Source organism: Microtus oregoni, unplaced genomic scaffold (assembly GCF_018167655.1).
Source record: "Microtus oregoni isolate MIOR12 unplaced genomic scaffold, Mior012 000002F_ref0000024, whole genome shotgun sequence".
Lineage (NCBI taxonomy): Eukaryota > Metazoa > Chordata > Mammalia > Rodentia > Cricetidae > Microtus > Microtus oregoni.
Window position 1 is genome coordinate 41,614,694 of NW_024543061.1, and position 9,014 is coordinate 41,623,707.

Here is a 9,014-nt window from a genome sequence, read left to right on the forward strand (position 1 = left end):
CTGATCGTCTTGCCTCTATCTTCTTCTTCTTCTTCTTCTTCTTCTTCTTCTTCTTCTTCTTCTCCTTCTCCTTCTTTAAGAAATAAATTTTATTTTGTTATAAGACATCTTTCCACCCCAATTGTTCTCTGGACCCTGTGAACAAAATTGCTCTCTGGACCTCATGAAAAAAAATAGCATTGAGCAAGTCCAACGCAGGGATGAATGTCCAGTTCTTTAGCCATTATAGGACTCGTACATTCACCTCAGGAAACCTTGTCAGTCTAAGATGGCAGATTTGGAGGTAGCGTTTTGTATTTCCTTTCAGAGCATTTGTCTCTTTCAAAGTTTCTCCTCATCTTCCTATTGCTGTGGATGCATTCATGACACAGCTATGATCTTCCACTCCTAGGGATGGGGACACACAGGCTGGTAATAGAGAGGTACCCTGGATGTCAATCTGTAGAAGAATGAAAATAGATCCATATCTATCACCATGCACAAAACTCAAGTCCAAATGGATTAAAGACCTCAGTATCAGTCCGAACACACTGAACCTGATAGAAGAGAAAGCGGGAAGTACTCTACAACACATGGGCACAGGAGACCACTTCCTACGTATAACCCCAGCAGCACAGACATTAAGGGCCTCATTGAATAAATGGGACCTCCTGAGACTGAGAAGCAAAGGACACTGTCACTAAGACAAAAAGGCAACCCACTGACTGGGAGAAGATCTTCACCAACCCCGCAACTGACAAAGGTCTGATCTCCAAAATATATAAAGAACTCAAGAAACTAGACCGTAAAAGGCTAATCAACCCAATTATAAAATGGGGCACTGAGCTGAACAGAGAATTCTCAACAGAAGAAGTTCAAATGGCCAAAAGACACTTAAGATCATGCTCAACTTCCTTAGCAATCAGGGAAATGCAAATCAAGACAACTTTAAGATATCATCTTACACCTGTCAGAATGGCTAAAATCAAAAACACCAATGATAGCCTTTGCTAGAGAGGTTGTGGAGAAAGGGGTACACTCATCCATTGCTGGTGGGAATGCAAACTTGTGCAACCACTCTGGAAAGCAGTGTGGCGGTTTCTCAGGAAATTCGGGATCAACCTACCCCTGGACCCCGCAATACCACTCTTGGGAATATACCCAAGAGAGGCCCTATCATACAACAAAAGTATATGCTCTACGATGTTCATGGCAGCATTGTTTGTAATAGCCAGAACCTGGAAACAACCTAGATGCCCTTCAATGGAAGAATGGATGAAGAAAGTATGGAATATATACATATTAGAGTACTACTCAGCAGTAAAAAACAAGGACTTCTTGAATTTTGCATACAAATGGATGGAAATAGAAAACACTATCCTGAGTGAGGTAAGACAGACCCAAAAAGAGGAACATGGGATGTACTCACTCATATTTGGTTTCTAGCCATAAATAAAGGACATTGAGCCTATAATTCATGTTCCTAGAGAAGCTAAATAAGAAGGTGAACCCAAAGAAAAACATATAGTCATCCTCCTGAATATTAACCTTCATCAGGCGATGAAAGGAGACAGAGACAGAGACCCACATTGGAGTACCGGACTGAAATCTCAAGGTCCAAATCAGGAGCAGAAGGAGAGAGAGCACAAGCAAGGAACTCAGGACCGTGAGGGGTACACCCACACACTGAGACAATGGGGATGTTCTATCGGGAACCCACCAAGGCTAGCTGGACTGGGTCTGAAAAAGCATGGGATAAAACCGGTCTTGCTGAACATAGTGGACAATGAGGACTACTGAGAACTCAAGAACAATGGCAATGGGTTTTTGATCCTATTGCACGTACTGGCTTTGGGGGAGCCTAGGCAGTTTGGATGCTCACCTTACTAGACCTGGATGGAGGTGGGTGGTCCTTGGACTTCCCACAGGTCAGGGAACCCTGATTGCTCTTCGAGCTGATGAAGGAGGGGGACTTGATCGGGGAAGGGGGTGGGAAATGGGAGGCGGTAGCGGGGAGGAGGCAGAAATCATTAATAAATTAAACAAAAAAAAAAAAAGAAAGAGAGGTACCATCCTTTGGGGACTGTCTGGTACCCAGGTATGACTGGTGTGCATCTGCAGGCAAACCCAGCCTGCCTTATCTGCAGGGAGCTGTCTACCATGGAAGATGCACCACCTGCATGCAGTCATTGGCAGCTGAAAGGCCTTGACATTCGAGGGAAGAGACTGGCAATTCACTGCCCTGGGCCGAGCAGCTCTCACAGCAATTCTTCCCCAGGCTGCAAAAACGGACTCCCTTTCTGAAGTTATAGCTTCAACTCCAACGTCCTCCTCTCTTCCTCTTGAAGCTTCGAGGCCTGGGTCCTTTGATGACTATTTTGGGTTTCTTGGGAACTGGCTTCATTTTGGCCTCAAGAGATGTTTGGGGGAATATGACATTTTTATTTTGAATATGAGTTTTTCTGGACTCTCAAGTAGACTTCAACTTTCATGCCATCTGTACTTAAGTTATGACAGCGACACCGTTCCCGTTCCGGGACACCTCATTAATAGGAGGCAGGATGGCGGCAGGGGCGGTGGGGCTTTAACTTGGATTCCGAGGGGTTGGTATCCTGAGAAGCCGGTGTCGGGGGAACTGGAGGCTTGAGGTCTATGGCTGAAGAAACACTTGATTTTGTTATAGGCAACGTCTATGGTGAGCTCCTCAGGAGCTGGGACCAGCGTTAAAATGATTTATTCTTCATTAAATTCTCCCTTGTCATAGGTGTCCTGGCTGGAGAGTGACATTTTCAACAGGCTTCAGAGAAAACAAAAGCAGCAAAGATAAGGATGTCTGGAACTCACTACCTTGCCTCTACCTTCTAAGTGCAAGGATTATAGGGGAATATTACCAGATCCCTCCTTCTTTTCTTCTGCTAGTTATTAATTCCATCATGGGGAGCAGAACCCCCACTACCTTGTCTAACTCTAATTATCTCTTAAAGACCCTGTCTCCAAGCCCCACCACACTGGGGTTCAGTTTTCAACACATGAACCTGAGAGGATCATAAAAATTCAGGGGTACAGTTGGAAACACTAAACATACTTGAGTTTAAGCTCAAGACAGATTAGCCTTAGGAGCCCGCCTGGATTTGGGTCTGACAGGCTGGGATTCTTGTACAGGAAGATGAGAATGTTAGAGGCAAACACAGTGACAGGGACTGGAAGCTGAGTCCATGATCCACCGGTCCTGGCAGCTGGAAGATGTGTGGCTACCAGGGCCGTCATTCATTAAAGCCACCGTTGACGAGGCTGGATTGATGGCTCAGTGGTTAAAGACTGTGCACTACTCTTGTAAGGGACCCAAGTTCAGTTCCCAGGATTCTCATCAAGTGGCTCACAGCTCCCTGAATTCCAGTGCCAGGGGATCTGTCACCTCTGCAGGCACATACCGAAAGTGCCAGGCACCAGGCCAGGTGGCAATGGCTTAAAAATAATCACCCAGGGGCGCAAAGACCTTGCATGGCAGGGAAAGACAGAGCGGGGTCACCACAGTGTCTAGGGACAGGCTGAGAAAGGGCTGCATGGATCAGCGGGGCTGGAGTGGAGAAAGAGCAAAGGTGAATCAGGGGACAGAGAAGAGCAGAGAGAGGAAACCCCTTGGAGAGACCACAGGAAGCAATCCGAGGGTGACATACAGGGTTAAACCCTAGCCTCCACATAAATGGCACTTGCGTGAACACACACACAGACTTCAGGTCACATCCATCACACATCTGAGCCTCTGCTAGGGAGACAACTGTGTCACCAGGGCGATGGCTAGGGAGGCTGGGGTGCTGGGCATGTATAGGAATGACTCAGCAGGAGCAGAGCAGGGCTCAAACTGGAGGCTCACAGGAGAGCTTGGGAAGGTTTGCAAAAAGAAGGGTGATGGGAGCAAGCAGGGCGAGCGCAGCTCCTTGGCTCCACACATCACCCCAGCCTGTGGAGAAACTGTACCACAGGAGCTGGACCCTCCGGTGACAAGACACAGGCAGCTTATGGAGACCCCCATGGGAGGGAGCCAGTGTCTACTCTGTTCCCCTGCTTCTGGGGCTAACCAAAGGCCATTAAGGCCAGGGCGGTGGCTCACTACTGCCAGCCTTCCAGAGAAGCAGGCAAGAAGTGACTCAGCAAGTGATCAGGCTAGGGCTTTGGACTTTCCTCCGGTAGGGTGGCTTCTATTATTATAATCCCCATGTTTGCAAATGAAGAAACAGAGGCCCAGGGAGCGAGACTGAACCACTGGAAATACATCATTCTGTAAAGAAACACTCCTTGGAGTCTCTAGAATGAGACAGATTGCTTGCTTGTTTGTTTTGCCAGAGCTGTTCAGATAAGAGATTTCAAATTGTTTTGTTTCTTTCAAAGTCTCCTGTAGCACAGCCTGGCTTTGAAATTCTTATGCAGCCAAAGCTGACCATGGACTTCTGGTCTTCCTGCCTCCACCTCTCAACTGTGAAGATTACACTTATGTGCCATCACTCACGGTTTATGCGATCTCGGGGCTTGAACCCAGGGCTTCGAACATTGCTAGGCAAGTTCTCTACCAGGTGAAATTCACCACGAGCCCCAGACAAACAAGTTCTAGTTAATCTTGAGTGAGTGCGAGTCTCCACAGCGCTTGGAGGTGCAGCCTTTGATGGCCTCCTTCTACAAGGAAGAAGCAGAGGATTGATGGGGGCTGAACCAGTCAGCTCCTAGAGTCGCTTGAGACCCAAGGCGGTCAGGCACCACCTAACAATGAAGACAAATGTTGTTAGGCAATTTTGCCATTGTGCAAACATCACAGAGTGTACATTGTATTATAGGGTGATACAACCTGCTGCACACTGAGACTGAACGGTGCACTGAGGCTGTGTGGGGGAACGTAGGCTGTGTGGAGGACACAGGCTGTGTGGTCACGGAGGCCGTGTGGTAACCGAGGCTGTGGGGACACAGGCTGTGGACGGAGGCCGTGGGGTGGACGGAGGCCGAGGGGTGCATGGAGGCCGTGTGGGGGACAGAGGCTGTGTGGTGGACAGAGGCTGTGTGGTAGACAGAGGCCGTGGGGTGCACAGAGGCTGTGTGGTCACTGATGGAGGCTGTGTGGGGTGCACGGAGGCCGTGTGGTCACTGATGGAGGCTGTGTGGGGTGCACGGAGGCCGTGTGGTCACTGAGGCCGTGGGGTGGACGGAGGCAGTGGGGTGCATGGAGGCATGTGGGGCACGGAAGCTGGGGGGTGCACGAAGGCCGTGTGGTCACGAAGGCCGTGGGGTCACGGAGGCTGTGGGGTGCATTGAGGTTGTAGGGTGGACTGATGAGGCCTGTATGTTTTGGCCCTTGTTAGCTGAAACTTTGTGAGGTAGTGAATGCGTAACTATAGTCTAATTCAGTGATGACTGAAATCACTACTTTTGATTTGTCAAAACAAAACCAGAAAATGTCCCCACCACCCACAATGAAAATGTGTGCTAAAATAACAAAACTCTTTCCACTGAACTAAACCACTTCGGGAACTCTCGACTGAGTGATACTGAGGTGGCTGACATTGGCAAGAACAGCACACACAAAAATAAAAAAAATCAGGGCCACCTACTTGGGCCCCTAATAGTCACATTCCTCATCAACACACCTGAAAATCCCACCTTTGTCCTGCCTTTGTGTCTAAGATTAAAGTTTCCTGGGGAGAAAGAAAAGAGCATTCAGGAACAATGGAGTCTCTCAGTGCCATGGGCCATGAGTTTGTGGGGACTCTGTTAGGACAAACCTCAGGAAATCCGGTTTGGCTGGCTAAAAGTCAAAGGCAATCTGTCAGGCAAAGAAAGCCTGGCTCCAGGCATGAATTGGCTCAGACCCAAAGGATGTCACCATGACATTTAGCTTACCTCTCCGTCTTGACTCCACTAACTGACTCTGGTGCCAACTTCAGCATCACCCCTTGGCACAGAGGCTGCACAGCCCAGCCCAGGTCGTGCTTCTTGGTGGACTCTCAGATGGACAAGGGCAACCTCAGATGGTTTCCCGTCTGCTTAGCAGTGAGGAGTGCAGGCGAAGTTAGGGTGAGGGTGGACGAAGAGGGGTTGATGCGGAAGTAAGTATGTCATGCTGTGTGCAGACAACTTACTGTGAGACCATGATGTTGGGGAGGTGTACATCTTAGTAGAGATGACGGCTAGGAGAAGGGCACACTCGAGCTCAGATGGCACCAGAGAATGAAATGCTGGAGGTGTTTGAGTCAGGGGTTAGGGCATGCCTTCCTCCTTTGGGAACCCCTGAGGGATTAGGAGAGGGAGGTCACTCTCACTGAGTCAGACCTACTCAGAATGTGTGAACTCAGAATGTGACCTGGGCTAGGAACTCAGAAATGATGACTGGCTGACGGAATGAATGAATGAATGCTTTCTACAGCTCTGTGCTGCTAAGCAAAAGTTGTAGCATTCATTCATCCACAGAGTTGACTAAGCTCATATGGTACACAGATTGTTGAAAATGAAATGAAATTGGTCAAGAGAAAGACAGCAGCACTCACATGCACGCTTGTGTTTGTTTTATTTTATGGTTCTTGAGATTGTACCCAGGTGCTCAGGAACAGCAGGCATGTGCTTAAAATAGAAGCCCACTGGAGCAAGGAGACGTGCGAGCAGGACGTGCTAGCGCAGTCCCGTGTTTCCAGCACTCGAGAAGGCAGAGGCAGGAAACTATCAAGGCCGGCCTCAGCCACAGCAAGACCAACACCAGGTAGGGCCGTTTAGCAAGACCTTGTCTCAGAGTCAGAAGTAAAAAAACAGGGCTGGGCTTATGTGGAAGAAGAAGGTTTGGTGGGAGGGAGAAGAAAAAGGTAAGGGGTAAAGACAACAAAAATACACCATGTACACAAGAAATCATCAAAGACGTGTGTGTGTGTGTGTGTGTGTGTGTGTGTGTTTGCTTTTGATAGAGTTTCTCTAGGTAACAGCTCTGGCTGTCCTGGAACTTGCTTTGTAGACTAGGTCAGCCTCAAACATGTAGAGATCTACCTGCCTCTGCTTCCTGAGAGCTGGGATTAAAAGCCAGCACCACCTCTGCCCAGATAAGTAAATATTGAGAATTAGTTAATTAACCAGGGGGCTGGAAAGATGGCTCGGCAGTTAAGAGCGCTGAATGCTCTTCTAGAGGACGCGGGTTCAATTCCCCACACCCACATGGCCACTTACAACTGTTTGTAACTCCAGTTCCATGGCAAAACCACCAATGAACTTAAAAAATAAAAAAAAAATTTAAAAACTTTTAAAAGAGAATTAACGAACTGATTAATTAATTAACTAATTGATTAATTAACTAATTGGGGATGTAGCCCAGTGGTAGAATGCTTCCACGACCTGCTTGAGACCCAATGTTTAATCCCTAGCACTAGAAAGAGGTGGGGAGGGAGGAGAGGCAGAGAGGGAGAGGAGAGGAGAGGAGAGGGGTAGGAGGTAGGAGAGAGGTAGGGGGGAGAGGAGGAGAGGGAAAAGAGAAGAGAAAAAAGAGAAGGGGAGGAAAGGAGAGAGGGGGAGAGAAAATAGGAGGAGAGAGAGGAGGGAGAGGGGAGAGAGGGAAAGGGGGAGAGAGGAGGGAGGATAGAGAAAAGGAAAGAGAGGAGAGAGGGGAGAGAAGATAGGAGGGGAGAGAGGAGAGAGGGAGAGGAGGAAAGAGGGAGAAAGGAGGGAGGAGAGAGAAAAGGAAAGAGAGGAGAGAGGGGGAGAGAAGATAGGAGGAGAGAGAGGGAGAAGGGAAGGAGAGAGGGAGGGGAGGGGAGGGAGGGGAGAGAGAGGAGGGAGAGATGAGAGAAAAGGGGAAGAAGAGAAGGGGATAGAAGATGGGACGAGAGACTGAGAAACAGCACTGGGTATTTATTCTTTGAGGGGTTGCGCCATCAGGGCTGACGGAAAGACGGGCTCCAAAAGGCCTATAAAGCTTCAGTGAGACTTGCCACTGGGCCATGTGCTGGATGTGACCCTGGTGGGACAAAAGGAGGCACATAGTGGGCTGAAGGTAGAGTTGAGGGATCAGCTTTAGGATACCCAGTCCCAGGCTCCAGTCCCTTCCCTGGGAACTCAGTCACATTCACCTTCCATAAGCTTCCGCTTTCTCACTAGGGGAAAGAGGGAGAGGTGTCTGTGAGTTGTCCACGCTGCTGCTGACCCTAACGCCTCACTTGCCTTCCTCCATACCTGCTGGTCACAAACCCACCTGCCAGACGCTCCTCTGTTGGCATGGTGGTGTGGGCCACCGGCAGCAGAGACATCCCAGAATGCTCATTCCTGAGGGTCTCTCAAGAGTGAGCAGGAGCTGTGGCAGGGTGGGGATGGTGTGGTCTTCTCCCTCGGGTGTGTCCCCAACAGCACAGCACTGGCTGCAGCGTCATTAGCATTCAGTGTGTGCTGAAGGAAGAAGGAAGGAGAGAGGAGGGAGCAAGGACAAGGAGTGAAGATGCCAATTAAAGGGTGGCAGTGTACGGAGGATCCATGAGTGTAGGGCTATAGCTCAGTCGTTAGAGCGGTTACCTAGCATGCACGAATTGTGGAGGCCCCGAGTTCAATCCCCAGCACTGTATGAACAGGGCATGGCGGCAAATGTAATCCAAGCACGTTGAATCTGCATGTAAGATCGGAAGTGCAAGGTCACCCTCAGCTATACACTGAGCTTAAGACGAGCCTGCGGTCCATGAGACCATGTCTGCAAAAAGAAAATCACTCCTCCCCAAACACTCTGGGACATTTGCAAAGGCACACAGCTCTTAACAAAGTATGGAGAGCCTAAGAGCTGTCTGAGTAGTTTTCAATTACTAGAGGGGAGAAGAGAGAGGTAAAAGAATTGTCTTCACTTTGCTTGGGTTTACCTGGCTTCTGGGCAGAGCATTCAAGGCCTGGCTAAGCAACATCCTCTGCCTGGCTCCCTGGGGCCTGATGTTTGAACCCCATTCAGACCCCGAGGGTTTGGAGTTCATTTTCTTTTGGCAAACCGTCAGCTTTCCTTTTCTGAAGGAAAATATAAAATATAAAAAGACACTCAC

General features: G+C 49.0%; 1 pseudogene; it reads right to left on the minus strand.

Moving 5' to 3' along the window:
- Window positions 1–263: 263 nt before the first annotated feature.
- LOC121436141 lies at window positions 264–8,246 on the minus strand (annotated as a pseudogene).
- Between the last annotated feature and the right edge of the window lie 768 nt (window positions 8,247–9,014).